This window comes from Mauremys mutica, chromosome 12 (assembly GCF_020497125.1).
Source record: "Mauremys mutica isolate MM-2020 ecotype Southern chromosome 12, ASM2049712v1, whole genome shotgun sequence".
NCBI lineage: Eukaryota > Metazoa > Chordata > Testudines > Geoemydidae > Mauremys > Mauremys mutica.
This window is the reverse complement of record NC_059083.1, coordinates 81,537,200-81,553,426: the sequence shown is the minus strand read 5'-3', so window position 1 is coordinate 81,553,426 and position 16,227 is coordinate 81,537,200. Positions and strand designations below refer to the sequence as shown.

The 16,227-nt window shown below is 52.7% G+C and overlaps 1 protein-coding gene across 1 annotated transcript in view; it reads right to left on the bottom strand.

Annotated features, from left to right (window-relative positions):
• The window catches only part of RBFOX3 (RNA binding fox-1 homolog 3), a 352,384-nt gene that overhangs the window by 324,876 nt on the left and 11,281 nt on the right, over positions 1-16,227 (bottom strand). The gene's annotated exons all lie outside the window — the stretch shown is intronic.

Here is a 16,227-nt window from a genome sequence, read left to right as displayed (position 1 = left end):
AGTTATGGGTTCAGCCTCTCACACTCTTCCATCGGGGAGCCTTGGATTGAAATTGAAGTGTATGAGTATAATTTTATCAGGTTTTATTAAGCCTACAGTCTTACATTTTTGATCTATAGTTTTAATTAAGTTTTAAGTCAAAGAATGCAGCATCTCATATTTTATCTTGCCGCGCCACGTCAGAGGGAGGCAGTTAATCAGCACGTACAAAAACTTCCCATCGCCAATGATGAACGTTCATGAACTTTGCCTGGAGAGACTATCTTCCTCCCATCACTCACCGCAGGGAACCACAGCTTAATCCACCCCCTCTTCCCTTCAGGTTCTGCCTTCACACACGTTTCTGTCCTGTCCTTCCAGAAACTCCCAATTGGCATCTGGCAGGAACACAAGCGTGTCACCAGCATTAAAAAAAAGAAACGGACTCCTAAGAGACAGACCAAAGGCAAAGGACAAAGGCAAAAGACAGCTGACACCAGGGGACTGTTCTTTAGTCTAGTTTTAACAGCAGCGGCTGCTGCTGCCACCCGCAGGGACAGGGGACAGTAGTGACAGAGCAGGACTCGAAAGCGCCAGAACTGAGTATCTCCCCCCCCACACACCCCGCACTCTCTTCCTGTGGCATAGCCAGAGCATCAGCGGACCTCCCAGCCAGGTCCTGCAATGAGACAGAATCCCAAGGGTAAAGCTAGCAGACACCCAACTGATTGGGGCTATTACAAAACAGAGAGCCCACCCAACACCCGGCCCGATGCTAAGCAGCAGGTGCCCACACAGAGGCAGAGGAGAAGGAGGAGGAGGAGGAGGAGAAGGGAATGTGGCTAAGACAGGACTGAAAGGCAAGGGAGGAGTGGGCTGTGCCACATTCTGGGATCTGGGCTCAGTTTCCCAGCAAGAGGCCTCAGTTTCTCTTTCCTGACCTGCAGAGCGCTTAGGGGCTCAGGTAGGGCTGGGGACAGCTATGCCATGGGGAGGGCAATCACAGACCAGACGGGACCTACCCCAGTCCACGCCCAATGCACCTTCCACACAGAAGTCATAGTGGGGAACACAAAGCCCGCCAGACACCTGGCTGGCCCTCAGGGAGTCCCCAGCAAACATGTGACTCTTTCACATGCAGCGAGTTCCTGACAAGTCCCTTCCCCCCACCTCCTGCAAACACTTCTGATGCTTGGCTGGGTCCAGCGTCCCTTCCCATCGCAGTACATGAGCCAGGGATCTGTTCGGAGAATTGCCCTGCAAAGCAGCAGCCATCTCCAGTTTTACAGCTGTGGCCACTCAAACCTGGAGAATCAGCACGGGGAGAATTGCATCCGGGCTATTCCAGACGTGCCAGACTATCCTGATCGGCCAGCTCGTCAGACCATTTCTCTCCAAAAACCATCATCAGCATCAGGCTGAATGGTAACTTCTCCCCTACCCCTGCTCCAGCCCACACCCCAGCACACAGCCCTTCCCTCGCAAACAGCCGCTCACCCCCCCCATCCCAGCACACAGCCCTCCTCTCGCACACAGCCCTCCCCTCCCACACAGCCACTCACACCCCCCATCTCAGCACACAGCCCTCCCCTCACGCTCACAGCCGCTCACACCCCGCATCCCAGCACACAGCCCTTCCCTCGCACACAGCCGCTCACCCCCCTCATCCCAGCACACAACCCTCCCCTCCCACACAGCCGCTCACCCCCGCCATCCTAGCCCACAACCCTCCCCACGCTCACAGCCGCTCACTCCCCGCATCCCAGCACACAGCCCTCCCCTCACACACAGCCACTCACCCCACCACAAGGCCCTCCCCTTGCACACAGCCGCTCACCCCCCCCCCATCCCAGCACACGGCCCTCCCCTCACACTCACAACCGCTCACCCCTCCATCCCAGCACACAGCCCTCCCCTCGCACACAGCCGCTCACCCCCCCCCGAACCCAGCACACAGCCCTCCCCTCGCACACAGCCGCTCACCCCCCCATCCTAGCACACAACCCTCCCCACGCTCACAGCTGCTCACACCCTGCATCCCAGCACACAGCCCTCCCCTCGCACACAGCCCCTCACACCCCGCATCCCACCACACAGCCCTCCCCTCGCACACAGCCGCTCACTCCCCGCATCCCAGCACACAGCCCTCCCCTCACACACAGCCACTCACCCCACCACACGGCCCTCCCCTTGCACACAGCCGCTCACACCCCCCAACCCAGCACACAGCCCTCCCCTCGCTCACAGCCGCTCACACCCCCCATCCCAGCACACAGCCCTCCCCTCGCACACAGGCGCTCACACCCCGCATCCCACCACACAGCCCTCCCCTCGCACACAGCCGCTCACTCCCCGCATCCCAGCACACAGCCCTCCCCTCACACACAGCCACTCACCCCACCACACGGCCCTCCCCTTGCACACAGCCGCTCACACCCCCCATCCCAGCACACAGCCCTTCCCTCGCACACAGGCGCTCACACCCCACACCCCAGCACACAGCCCTCCCCTCGCACACAGGCGCTCACACCCCGCACCCCAGCACACAGCCCTCCCCTTGCACACAGCCACTCACACCCTCCATCCCAGCACACAGCCCTCCCCTCGTGCTCACAGCCGCTCACACCCCACATCCCACCACACAGCCCTCCCCTCACGCTCACAGCCACTCACACCCCACATCCCACCACACAGCCCTCCCCTCACACACAGCCGCTCACACCCCCATCCCAGCACACAGACCTCCCCTCGCACACAGCCGCTCACACTCCACATCCCACCACACAGCCCTCCCCTCGCGCTCACAGCCGCTCACACCCCCCATCCCAGCACACAGCCCTCCCCTCGCGCTCACAGCCGCTCACACCCCCCATCCCAGCACACAGACCTCCCCTCACACACAGCCGCTCACACCCCCCATCCCACCACACAGACCTCCCCTCGCACACAGCCACTCACACCCCACATCCCACCACACAGCCCTCCCCTCGCACACAGCCACTCACACCCCCTCCCCGAATCCCAGCACACAGCCCTCCCCTCACACACAGCCGCTCACTCCCCGCATCCCAGCACACGGCCCTCCCTTCGCACATAGCCGCTCACACCCCGCATCCCAGCACACAGCCTTCCCCTCGCGCTCACAGCCGCTCACACCCCGCGTCCCAGCACACAGCCCTCCCCTCGCATACAGCCGCTCATACCCCGCATCTCAGCACACAGCCCTCCCCTCGCACAGAGAGAGAGCAGGATTCTTATTTTATTTGTATTCATGTTTTGGTGGGGTAATAGGCACAAACTGTCGCTTCTCAGTGATGTGCGCGGAGTGGCACAAGTCGGGTAAAAACAGACGTGGAGGAAGGACACAGACTTTCTGCCGGGCATCTCCTCACCAGAGATGGCATGTGTATGCCAGGGCCGAGGGGCTGCCGTTAGCCATTCACATCTGCAGAGCTTTCAAGTCAAATACAGAATAAAAATAAAATGGTTTGGGGGGTTTGAGGCCTGTGGATATTTGCCAGAGAGGGCAGCAGACAGCATTACACCCCGAGCGCCCAATGCCACTCCTGCTTTGTACGACTCTCAGGCCCTGCTTAGAAACAAGGCCTGGGGAGAGTTATTTCTCTTGTTAAAATCTGAGGGCAAATTATAGATCAATTATTAGTGCTTGTGACAGAAAGACTGATTCACCCTGGTTGGAGCCAGAGGTAACGCAGAGCGGCCAGTGAGCAAGGTTCCCAAACACAACTCTGCTCAGGCACCTCCATCCTGACCGGCAAGTCCTCCTTGCAACTCTGCCAATGGCACCTCAATCCTGAGCTGACGGTCCCCCACACTATTCCAGCCCTCACCTCTCCAGAGTTCGGTAGACGCAGCCGCCCCACCACCTCCTCCCTTGCTTGTTCCAAGCCTGAGCCTCTCATGAGCAGTGAATTATCTCAAACCACGAAGTAGCATTTCAGACAGACATTCACCACAGGCCAGACTGAGACAACCCAAATGCAACCTGTGGCCTCAAAAAAACGGACTCAAACTTGGGACTCAGGTGAACCACTGACCCAGAGCACCACCTAATCTCTCATTGACCTGGGGCCAGAACAGAAAAACCGTGGAAGAGTGAGGGATGGAATGGCCCCTGCACACCCCTTCCTCCCCCCTTAGATCTCCCCTTGCCAAGGACTGAGGCGTCCCCAAAGCATTTCTGGCTATGAATAAAGACAACAGCAGGCGAGAAATACATTTCAAGACCTTGGGCTTCTCAAGAGTCTGTTTCCTCCTTGGCACAGCTGCAGACAAAGTCCCTGCGTTCTGCCAGGGAGAAAGAACTAAACTCTTCCCATACACAAGTAGAATCAATTAGAGCAGCACACAAGAGGAAAGCGGCTTACTGCAAAAGTGTCTCTGAGAGTCGAGGTGCTTAAAAATTTATCATCGAACTTGCAGAAATGAACTCAATTAAAAACCATTTTAATGATACTACATAAAAAATAACTTGTATTTTTAGTGTCAAGGCTCCCCTGCATAAGAGAGGCAGAAATTCCCACAACTGCAGCATTAAAAGTGATGGGAGACATATTCTGCCAATTAAAGCCTCCATTACCAGCCGACACGCTTCTTGCCATGTGTCCTATTTCCGAAAAGGTGGCGATGAAGTTATCGCTCCACTCCCTTTATTCCCAAAGCAAAGAGTGAATTTTAGCAGTGTGTGAAGGGAGAACCCTCTCCCCCTCACACACACACACACACACACACACACACACAAAGGTGAGGGACACACTGTATTCTACACACAGGAGACCAATACCATGCCACATAACGTGTTTTATTAACTCCAGTGCATTCAAATGATGCCCATCACATCCACGCCCTGGTTGTGCAGGTCATGCACAATGCTCAAAGATCTCAAAAACTCCCGACCTGCAGTATGAGTAGTACCGGAATAGCAGGGCTTAGCAAGCCCTTCCTGGCTGCCGACACTCGTGCAAGGAGCACCCATAAAACAGCTCACTGGACGTGTATTCCTTCCTTCCCCCCATGAAAAGAAAGCCTAAAGATGAAGAAACCCTCTTAGCCATGCACGGCAGATCTATGTCCCTCATATACTGGGTTATAAAGCGAGCCAGACATTGATCGTCCTGAACCAGATCCACTGAGAACAAGCCCCTGCTCAGGTTCTGAGCCCCATGTGCTCTCACCCCCCGAGAGGGAGAGGGAGATTTAACTTTGCCTTGCTCTGCTCAGCAGCATTCCATCGCTAATCAGGTGCAGCAATAACTAGGCATGGGAGGGAGCATCCGCCAACCCTCCCGGCACAAAAAGGGCTGCAGTGAAGCGAGACCTATTAACAAGAAGAGAAGGAGAAAAAGGCCTTCACGAGAGGGTAGCAATTGCCTTACTGGAGCAAGCCAATAAGAATAGTGTCTGCAATAGATTAGCTAGGATAAAATTACAAGGGCTTGCAATCCTCATGCTACAGGACCCCACCAGCTGAGGTCAGGAAGAACTCTTCCTCCAGAGGACTGCTCAGATAGGTGCATTTTACACCTTCCTAAGCCTCTGACATAGGCCACCCACTGAGTCTGGACACGACCCTTCATCCAAACACAATCTGGCTTCTTTAAGAATTACCAGCTCTTTGCCTCAAGGACATTCTGCGCTGGGCAGTGCCAGGGGTTCGTTATATCCTGTGCATAAAGAGTTTTCTTGTATCCATTTCGGATGGTTGGCTTTTAATGGGAGAGCCCCTGTTTCTGCACCAGGCGGCAGGAGCATGGCTCCCCCGAGCCATTTGCTACCGTATAAACCACTTCTTCAGCTGCATAGTCCTAGTCTCCAAATCCCCCTGCACTCAGACCTCTCATTATTTCTGCTACCCTTCTCTGGCCTGCAGCCATATATCGCAGGCTGTGCTCCTGTCAGCGTGCACAAGCCAGGAAAAGTCAGGGTGGGTCAGTACTGGCAGGGAGACTTCGGTAGAGCACCCAGCTGCTGCCGAAATCAGTTTGCACCTCCCGCCCCCCATCAACTCCCCAGCATCTCACTAGGAGACAAAGCTTTTGGACAAGCCAAAATCCAGGCCTAGAGGCCTCACAGGCATTTAAAATCCTGCCAGGCTATTCATCCAAGCCAGGGTCTTAGCCCTAGCACCTCAGCCACATTCCTTTTCGGACAATCCTATTAATTTCAACTGGATGCAGCAGCAGCGTCCCTCACAGCCTCTCCCAGGCACTGCTCTCTTTAGAGATGGTTGAAAAGCGGGAACAAATTTTCTCAAAAAAATCTGAAATCATTTTCGTTCCACAAGTTTCAAAGGAGAAGGAGTTTTCATTTATTCTGTACTGAAAACGTTCAGGGTTTTGGTCACCCCCCTCCCACCCCACACACACACTTCTCTCTCCGCCCCACCACCACCACCACTAAAAGTGTGGAACGGAAGGAGAGGAAATGGGGGTGGGGTGGTGTTTTCAGATTTCATCAAAGAATGAAAACATCCAAAGAACATTGAATTTGTGACTTTTTTCATTTTTTAAACAAGAGGCTGCATTTCATTCAATGAAAATATTTTTTGTGAAAAAAAACAACCAACCAGCTCTGGTGCTGTCAGACACGGCCATGTTTTCAAGCCTTTCAACAGGTGGGAGAAATGCCTCGTTCGCTGTTTATTTCTATGTAATGTAACCGTAAGTGCCTTGGGGTGCATGTGGATATAAAGGGCTGTGGAGAGGGGAGACCACCATCACCTACCCACGCTCCCATGTCAGGTGCTGGCTGGACACAGGCCCTGGGAAGCATGACTTGTGTGGAGGGCACCCGGCCTGCCTGCGGAGGAGGCGATGTCTCACAGCAGAAGTGGAGATGTGGAAGGGAAGGGGGATGAGCAGAAATAGAAAGGGAAGGGAGAGCAATGTAGCTCCATCGCAGGGGACGCACACTTTGTGCAACAGCAAGATTTTCCTCAATAAAGACTCTGATCCAATGGTAAATCCCATGCAAGCGGAGAACCCTGCTCCCACTCTGCAGCTGGACAGCATAGGACTGCTTTGTGGAAACTCCTTAGTGCCTGGAACTCATTCAAAACTGAGTCGGGCATGAAAGTCCTATGTGAGGAACATCACCTGGTGGGGAGGCAGAGGGCCGGAAATCCTGCCCCATGGGAACAATCTGGGCCAGCTCATCCCCCAAAGCTCCCAGAGACGAGGAGATTCTTAGCCAGCCTTGAAGCCTGACTGCACGCTGAAAGAGAAAAGCATTTAAAACCAAACCAAAGAAGGACTGTGTGTTGGAGGAGAGGGAGATGTAACATGTCCCAAAGCAACTGTTTCTGTATTAATCAACTGAACCCAGGAGAGAGCAAAGCTGGGATGCTTTCCAATATGCATATGTTGCAAGGCAGAAGGTGTGTACAGAGCGGTATCCAGTCTGAAAAAGGATTCCCTAGCAGCAGCCTGGGGAAGTCTGGGGACCGCAGACTGGGAATGCATTACTATCCCTGACCATGGCTGACCTACACTGCCACCTTGGATTCCAGACTCTTACCACGTTTAGGGATTTATCATTATTGCATTTGCTTCCTCTGTTTAGAAGCACATGCAGAGAATTCTCACATTCGTGGAAGAGATGGACTGTTAACAGGAGAGAACCAATCCCATTTCAGAGCCTGCTTCCCATCTAGCTCTACACGGCTCTGCTAACGCACCTCAGCACTGCGCTGAGCCCCCAGCATTCCAGTTCCAGGCATACACGCACACCCGTGTCCAACCAGCCTCATGCTCCAGGGTGGGCTTTTCTGTAGTGGGCACACATCCTCGTGGCAGTCAGACTGAGCCCACGCTCCATTCCCTGCAACCTAACCCCGATCTACAGGCATCCCTGTTACCTGCAATCTATTATGCCCTCGGCATAGCCAGCCCAAGGGGGAGGCCCACCTCTCCTGCTGCTCCCCTCTAAAGCTCAGTGCTAAGGAACACCAACCAGAGGGGCAGCTAGGCCACCAGAATTTGCATTTTTTGATTACAGTCTGTAGACTCTGCTGCCCTGGGGTCTCTCTCAGCCATGGTTACCCGGGGAATATGTGCCGTTCATTTACCAAAGGAATCTCGCTCACTGCTGATGGGTGCACGACACCTACAGAATTCAACACTGGGACCCAGAAGGAATGCCTTTGCAGCCTCCCCTCCTGCCCAGACACCATTCATCCCCAGCGCCACTGCACAATGGCTCATTTCACAGAGGTGCGAGTGGGAGGGGCAGAGGCTGCAGATACACCGGGCAGCGAGCGAGCGAACGAACGGGGGAGAGTGCAAGATGGAGAGCACGCGCTGTGTGCCATTTCAGTGCGTGTATTTATATCCTTCCCAGACGCAGCATCCCTTTGTAAAGCCATGGAGCGTGTATAGTCAGGGCTGTCAGTTCAGCGGCATGTTACAAGTGTTTGATATGGAGATTTTGGCAGTGGGAATGGATGTACCTCACTGAGAGGTTTATGTAAAATGACAGCTTCTGGAAAATAAAGCACTCAGACAAAAAAAAAGGTACAAACAAAAGAGAAGAGAAGGCTTCCGCTCAGCAAGTCCAAAATGGATTTCTGCTCCTTGCCAGCCTGCGCGCAGCTCCCAGTCACAAGGCTGGAGTCAGAGCGCGCATCGCTCCAGCAGGTATCTCCCCAGCTGCACCAACCCCCTCGCCTGGATGTCTCTGCTTTTGACTTCACACTCTTCACTCCATCACCCCACTTCCCCCAAGCTATTCCTTGTCTGCGTCCCCCTTGTCTTACTGACGGAGTCTCTGTCACTGAATGTGCTGGGTGGCTGCAGGAGGGAAAACACTGCTGCCAAGAGGCAGGCAGACGCCACCTTCTAGTTGGTTTTGTTTTAAGAACAGGCGGATGCCAATCACTCCCTCTGAGCTGCCCCCATAGCTGGCAGGGACGCTGCCCTGAGACAGGGCAATCGCTCCTTGACCTGGCAGCCGTGGCAAGAAACCAGGGCAGGTCCAGCTTCACGCACACAGCAAAGAATCCAATACCTTACGGTCCACCATTCATCTCTACTGAACTACAGAATGTCAAACCCCTCCTGCTGCCCCCAGGGGAAGGCCTCCCATCATCCATTTATTCCAAAGCAAAAGGCTCCCAGGGCAGCCCAGAAGGACAGGTGATGGAGCAGACCCATCCCTAGCCCTGGGCCAGCACCTCTCTCGTGGGGTGAAAAGCTGCTCATGTTCCCCTTTGGGCAGAAACTGGCAGAAAGTCACCACAGCCAAATGTCTCTACACATAATAAAACAGGGGGCAAGAGACGGGCAGGATGCCCCCAAAAACCCAGCTACCTGAGCTGCCACCCAAGTCAGTCTCCAGCTCATTCGAAACAAGATCCCAGAGTTCATCTGACTCCCTGCCCAAGGATTAGAGCTGAAGGCAATACCATCTTCCAGCTCCTGGGGTGAATCAAGAACAAAGTCTAAAGTGTTCCTTACGCTCCTCCCCGCCCCTACCCCCACCCACCCCGTCTTTCTAGAAGTGAAGTGGCGGCTCAGGAGAGGGACAGAGCATGCAGATTTCAGAGCCTAGAATAAGGATGCTGCCTCCTTTACCAAGCAATTTGTAGGTGGATAACAAACAACACTTTCCAAGGCCATTGCAGAAGATAGCCCTTGCTCTATAACAAGTCAAGGACATCCACAGATTTATGACCCTCAGGAGCACCCCATACGCCCCAAAGTAAAATGGTCTTTCTGAGCAGCCTTCACCTTCTAACGACCATGCCATAAAGGCTTCAATACTGTGTAGGGAGAATTCTCTCTCACTGGGTCAGGTTCTCTTGCTGCAGCAGCTGCAGAGCCTTTTGCTTGTCACTGCATCAACTCCGAGTCACTACTTCCTCATGGGCTACCATAGGGCCACCAGCACTGAAGAGACACTCTTCTGCCCATGGAATGCAAGGGAACCGCGCCAAAGGGATCGCCTGTCTCTGGGACAGGCTCATGGACCCCTAGCTCAGCGGCTCCCAAACTCTCCATGCAATTGTTCAAGTTTTGGTTATTCAGCCCTGGCTGCAGCAGGCAGCGTCCACCACCTCCCATTCCAATGGAGCTCGGGCACCTCCAGTGCCTGCAGGCCAACGGGAGAGCGCTTTCAGCTCACGCTCCGTCTCTAGCTACAGCACTCGAGCGAGCAGGAGGCAGCAGCAGTGAACGGGATCCCCGCTACACACACACACCCTAGAGGCTCACCCTTATAGCAGGAAAAGGGAGTCTAAGATACTAGCTACAAAAGCTTCAGATGTGTCCCAGCGATGGAGAACCTCTCTCCCAAACGACAGCACTAAACAGAACCTGCTGCGTCGTGCAATTAGCCCCGGCACAACTGACTCCGCCTTCCCACCGCTTCTCCAGCATCCAGGAAGGAAAAGAGGTGTGTTTCGGAATGGTCCAGTCCCTGACACAGCAAGACTTTCCAACTGAAGTCCCATCCCTCAAGGTGCAGCTGATCCAATCAGCCTTGATGTTCAGCTCGCTGCCCATGTGAACAGCCACCCCATCTGAGCAGCAGTGACTCACAGCCTGGGCCAGAATCCTTGCCGCTTCGGTGCCTGGACTCAGACTCCAGCGTCCCCAATATGTGCGTTGGTAGGTATACACCACATATAAACACGCTCATATACACACGACACATACTGTGTGTACAGCGCTATAAATACCTAAATATACAAGACCAGGAGTGACAGTAAGGGCTATAGTTAAGTTGCATTTTCTAGATTATATAGAGATAGACACACACACCCCGAATTCTCAACTGCCTGGTATACAGATTTTTAAAGAGGCCCAGAAAGACTGCTTTGATGTCTCACACACGTTAACAAGATCCAACAAACAATTCCTACTCCCCCTGCATGCCCCACTCACTTGCCCCTTCAGCCTCTCCTTGGGCACCATCACGGCGACTTGTTTCTTACCAAAACCGGTGGTAACACTTGGGGAAAGTACTGTGCAGTTTTGGGCCGACTCCAGAACCAAATATCCCTGAAATGATTGGAGCTGGCGTTGACTCATGGCACCATGACTATAAAGCTCTGCCTTCCAAAGCTGACTGGATTCAGGACCAGATCGGTTCTAGTTCCAAAACTTAAAGAATTTGCTACATGGAGATAATTTCTGGCCAAACTTAGGCCGTCCAAGTGAACACCGAACAAGAGCCCTTGGGTGTAACTGGCGCTCAGCCTCCTGGATCATCTGCAGGCCAGAGAAGAGTTCACATTTGTTTCATTTCTGTCTCAGTCTCATCACCTGCTGGCAGAGGAGTACCAGCTCCCCATGGTCCTACCCCTAGGCAGCAGCATTCATAAATCAGCTCCCTCTTCTGCTCATTTAAAATACCATCGTTTATACTGTGCCACAGGCGTGCACAGCCCGTTAGAGGCAGAGGAGCAGCCAAGCTCCCTGGGGCAAGAGCTTACTTTCAAAATGAGACTGATAACAAACCAGCGAGGAGTGGGGGGGGACACAGACTCCACTCAGTCCACATTCATCTGCCCCACTCTGGAGCTGGGAGCAGGAGCCCCCGCCCAAGCAGGGACCAGAGCTGGAGAACAGTGAGCAGGAGGAGCATTTCAGAGGCGGGAAAGGAGGCCACTTTACCTCCTCCCTGTTCAAACCCCTCCACCCCCCGAGATCTTAGCTCAGGCAATTCCTCACTGGGCCAGAACCAGTCCTCTGGCTGGGCTTCTCAAAGAGTCGGGGGGGGGGAGCAGGGCGTCTGAGGAGGGCACTGGAAAAGAGTCTCAAACTGGCACCACCCACGTATGCTGCAGCTGGCCAGCACTTCAGGAGCTTGCCTATAAGAAAGCCGGACCCCTCTCCCCAGGGGAGTAACCCTGGAGAGAATAAGCCTGTGGCATCATCTCTAGAGGATGGGTCACAGCGGAGGGAAAAGCAGGACAGACAAAACCATGAACCCAGCCTTCAACCTCTGCTGCATACACTCCTACTTCCCACTCCCTGCGTCCCCGCTTCGCCCGCCCCCACCAGAATGCGCAAACCAAGGGCTTACAACGCCAACTTGCCTGGAAACTTCCCTGCTCTGCACCTTGAGCAAAGAGATTAAGGATCCCCAACACCTCCAGCATCTAATCACTACTCTCAGGGCCACAAGGAGCCGGATAATTAACACTGGGTTCCTTGACATTCTGTCTCACAGGCCTGCATATTAAACAGCCTGGCTGCTGCTGTCATCGCTCACGCGGTGATAGAAGTGGGTGGGCGGCTGTGCAGATATGAGAAGACGAGGGTGGGGGGGTTCGCTTGAGAGACAGATGCAAAAAAAAAAATCTAGGGAAAATTAGCATTGATACCCCAAGTCTCAGCAAAGCAGCTGCACCCTCAACTCAACACCTTTGGGGGCGGACAAGTGAACCTCCAGCGTATGCTAGCTGCTTAGCTCCCTCTCTCTAGCCTCCTTCCACCTTTTAGAAACTAAACTACTTTTGTGCTGCAAAGGTTTAACACATGCATGTGCATGTGTTTTTACTCCAGTCTTTACATGGAGATCTTTGCCAAGAATTTACAATTCCCCTGTGGCCTCAATCTTGCAAAGATTGCTTTTTTAACACTGTTGGGCTTTAATTCTAATAAGCCTCCTCTTTATTACAGAACCAGGTCACATTGCCTTGACACCGCAAGAAAATATTTCACCAAGAGGGAAAAGGGATAAAAAATAAAGAAAGTGGGATAAAGGGGAAAGAAATAAAAGCAAGTATTTTGCTTAATTTGGGGAATTTTTTAAAATAGTGAAAGAAGGGAACGGCCAAGCAGTGTGGCTGGGAGGGGGAGAAATGTTTGCCCAGGGCTTCAATTACACACCCAAATTCTTAGAAATATTTTGAGTTACATTCTCCCCCCACACACACCTTTGCGGCTTAAAAGTGACCGGAGAAGCAGGAGAGGGAGCATGACAAAACTTTGATAGACATAATGAGGACAAAGTTCAGCTCCTGTCCTGGACAGATGGCTGTTATTACTAGTCCAGTGCACTCCTCATTACCTGAGCTAATTCACCGGCAGGTGCAGCAGGGAAGGGAAGCAGCACAGGGGAAGCACCAGCTCGAAGCACCGGCAAGGCCAGATTTCCAAAGCCCACAAAATTAATTGGGACTTTCGGGGGGGTCGGGAGGGGAGATTTACCATTTTTTTTCTATTAGGGAGTGAAATCATCCAATCCCCACCATTTTTTGTTTTTAAAGTCCCCCCTCTCCCCCAACACACACACACACACACACACACTCACTCTTGGTCAGACAAAGGGGATTTGCTGCCCTGAAATTGCACTGCAACATTTTTTGCCTGCTTCGGGACAAGTTATCACAAAAATCTCTTGTATTGGACAGGAACTGGTGACTGTTCCTCCTCTGCTTTCCTTTCCTTCTCCAGAGGAGCCATCCACTGCTGTCCTACATCACCGTCATCACCATGGAAACACTGATATACCATAACCCATCTCCCTGCGTCTCCTTAACTAGGTTTTTATTCTACACTGCCTCTTCTGCCATGGAGGGGAGGAGGAGGGGATGGGACGTTTGGGAACCACTCTTCTTTTTAGGCATCAGGGTCTAGTGGTCAGAACACAGGTCTCTATACTCAGTTCTGACACCAACTTGCTGTGACCTCCCTGTTTCTCTACTTGTAAAATGGGGATAATATGACAGAAGTTTGTGAAGCAGACAGAGACCCTGGGCTTTGGGAGCAATGTTATGGAAGACATTACCGCACACACTGCACTGTTTCAGGAAGGCAGCCACTCTCTCCACAGTAGCCAGTAAGCAACAGGAACATGGCCATGCATGCGAGAAGTATGAACTCCACACTGATTTGAGCCCATGTGTTAGCGAGCAGATGCATGAAGCGTGAGCTTTGCCAAGTGAAAGTCTTGAAGGAATTTGAAGTCTTTAAATCATGATTTCAGGACATCAGTAACTCAGCCAGAGATTGGGGTCAATTACAGGAGTGGGTGGGTGAGGTTCTGTGGCCTGCAATGTGCCAAGGTTAGACTAAATGATCATGATGGTGCCTTCTGACCTTAAGGTCCGGGAGTCTAATTTACACGGGACTGAATGCTCTGCAGAAGGCTACACATATGGAAACCGTTAAAACAACTCCTGGGAAGAGCAAGCATCCGCTCAAGTCCTCACTGGACTCAGCTGCGCTGCTCTAAGGACTCGATTTTCAGAAGTGCTCGGAACCCGGCAGCCCCCCCTTTTTAAAAATCAGGCCCAAAGGCATTGGGTCTCCTGCAGCAGGTTATCGGAAGCAGTCAGGACTGTCTCCTCCTCCATATCCTCCTTGCACCAGCACAGGACCAGAGCAACGCCTGGTGTAGAACAGCAGCTCCCCGCTTTCTTTCCCGTTTTAGAAGCAGGCTGCTCCTCTGGTTTCTTTCTGTTCTTCAGAGCACAACAAAGTACGTTCCCTGCTGGGGTCAGAAAGGCAGATCTGCGGAGCGCCTCTCTGCACAGATAGGAAAGGGTCTTTTCACACACAAGAGGCTATCCCAGTGTGAGCCAATAAATAAGGACTGGTGCTCACAGCCACAGCTAGGAAGTAAGTAGCTTTGTAAGTACTTTGTACCACTAATGCTGCACCACTGTAGAGACAACACAGGAGCCAAGGCCATTGCAGCAGAGAGCTACCCAACTTATGCCAGAGTGAAATTCTACAATGGCATCCAAGGAGCTTTGTAACATGCAGCAATAGTAGCATCTAAGTGGCCCACATGGATGAAAACAGCATAAACAACATGCCGCAAAAGCTAACTTGCATTCTGGAGGCTGATGCAAATACATTCATGCACATGAGTTACAAACCAACAGCAGTGGTCAGACAGGCACTTACAGAGCAGGCTAATCTGCCCAGCCCTTAGAACCACTCCACTGGGCCCAGGGAAAGCAAGAAGCCATTTCCATAACACCAGCTCCCCAGCAGGAAGCCCCAGCTATTGGGACAAACCAGAACTCAAGCTTCCTGCGAAGTAGGTGCTCTCGGTATGGGAATGGGACTCAACAAATGAAACTCTGTTACGGCAGCGTGTTTCTCTACGACTTACAGCTAAACAAATGCAACAGCCAGCCCCTTCCCCTGCTCCCGATGACCATAAAGCAATCAGACAGCTAGGTCACTGGCTGGGGTGCTCTGCTCCTGCAGAGAACGGCACCCAATGACTGCCAGTTTCTCCCACTGGAGCTGTACAATACTGGACCTGCTCAGCTCCAGGCAGAGAGTGCCCCCACCCAGTTCTCAAGTGTGCCACCTAAGGCCCATCCTCTAAGCAGCTCCGCAATGAATGCCCTGGATTACTTAGTGCCCATGTGACAGGCTATTGGGACAGGAATCCCCATCCATTTGCTAAGCAGCCTCTCCCCTCACCGTCTCCCAAAAACAGGACTAGGCTTGGAGATGGGGCAGGAGGAGGACGACGGAGGGAGGAGGTGAGGAGCTGACAGGTAGAACAGGAGCTGGAGTGCAAGGCCTTGCAGGCCACAATCCGGAGCTTCTCCCTGATGCTGATGGTGAAACGTCGGCCGATGGATTTGGTGAGAGGACTAGACAGTCATAGCAGTGGGTGAGAGAGTCGAGTCTCACGGACACGCTTCAGACAGAACGAAGAGGGGAGGGCAAGCGTCTCCAAAGCCCAAGCAGGAGGTTTCAGTAGTCGAGGCAGGAGGTGATGGGGGTCCGGACAAGGATTTGGTGGCTGGCCTGGCCATTAACATGAAGCAAGGAAACCAGCATGCCATTCACTACACAAGGGGGTAAGCAGCAGCATTAGAAAAGTGCCAGCTGAGCATGGTGCATCAATTTTGCATTGAATTTACAAAGACAACAAGGCAGTATAATAGCTCTGCTGGGAGAAGAGGAGAGAGGAAATTTCTCTCTCTTCCACCCCTCCCCCCCTTCGTTCATCAGGACCTGAACGCTGCATTTTAAGTTCTCTCTATAAATAATTATTTTAGAGTGGGAGAGAAATTCTGCCATCCCCAATCTCTCAAAACACAACGTTAGAATATCCCATTCCATGATCTTTAAAAAAAAAAAAAAAAAGAGCTCTCTGAACTGCAGCTTTCCTCCACACAAGAGCACAAACAGGATTTACGACTGAGTTAGACCAGGGAAGCTCCAAATGGAGATGTTTTAATTCTTAATGCTAACAGCTGCACTTAAGGCAAGACAGGCATGGATGCCATGCCTGGGAGTAACCATGGCA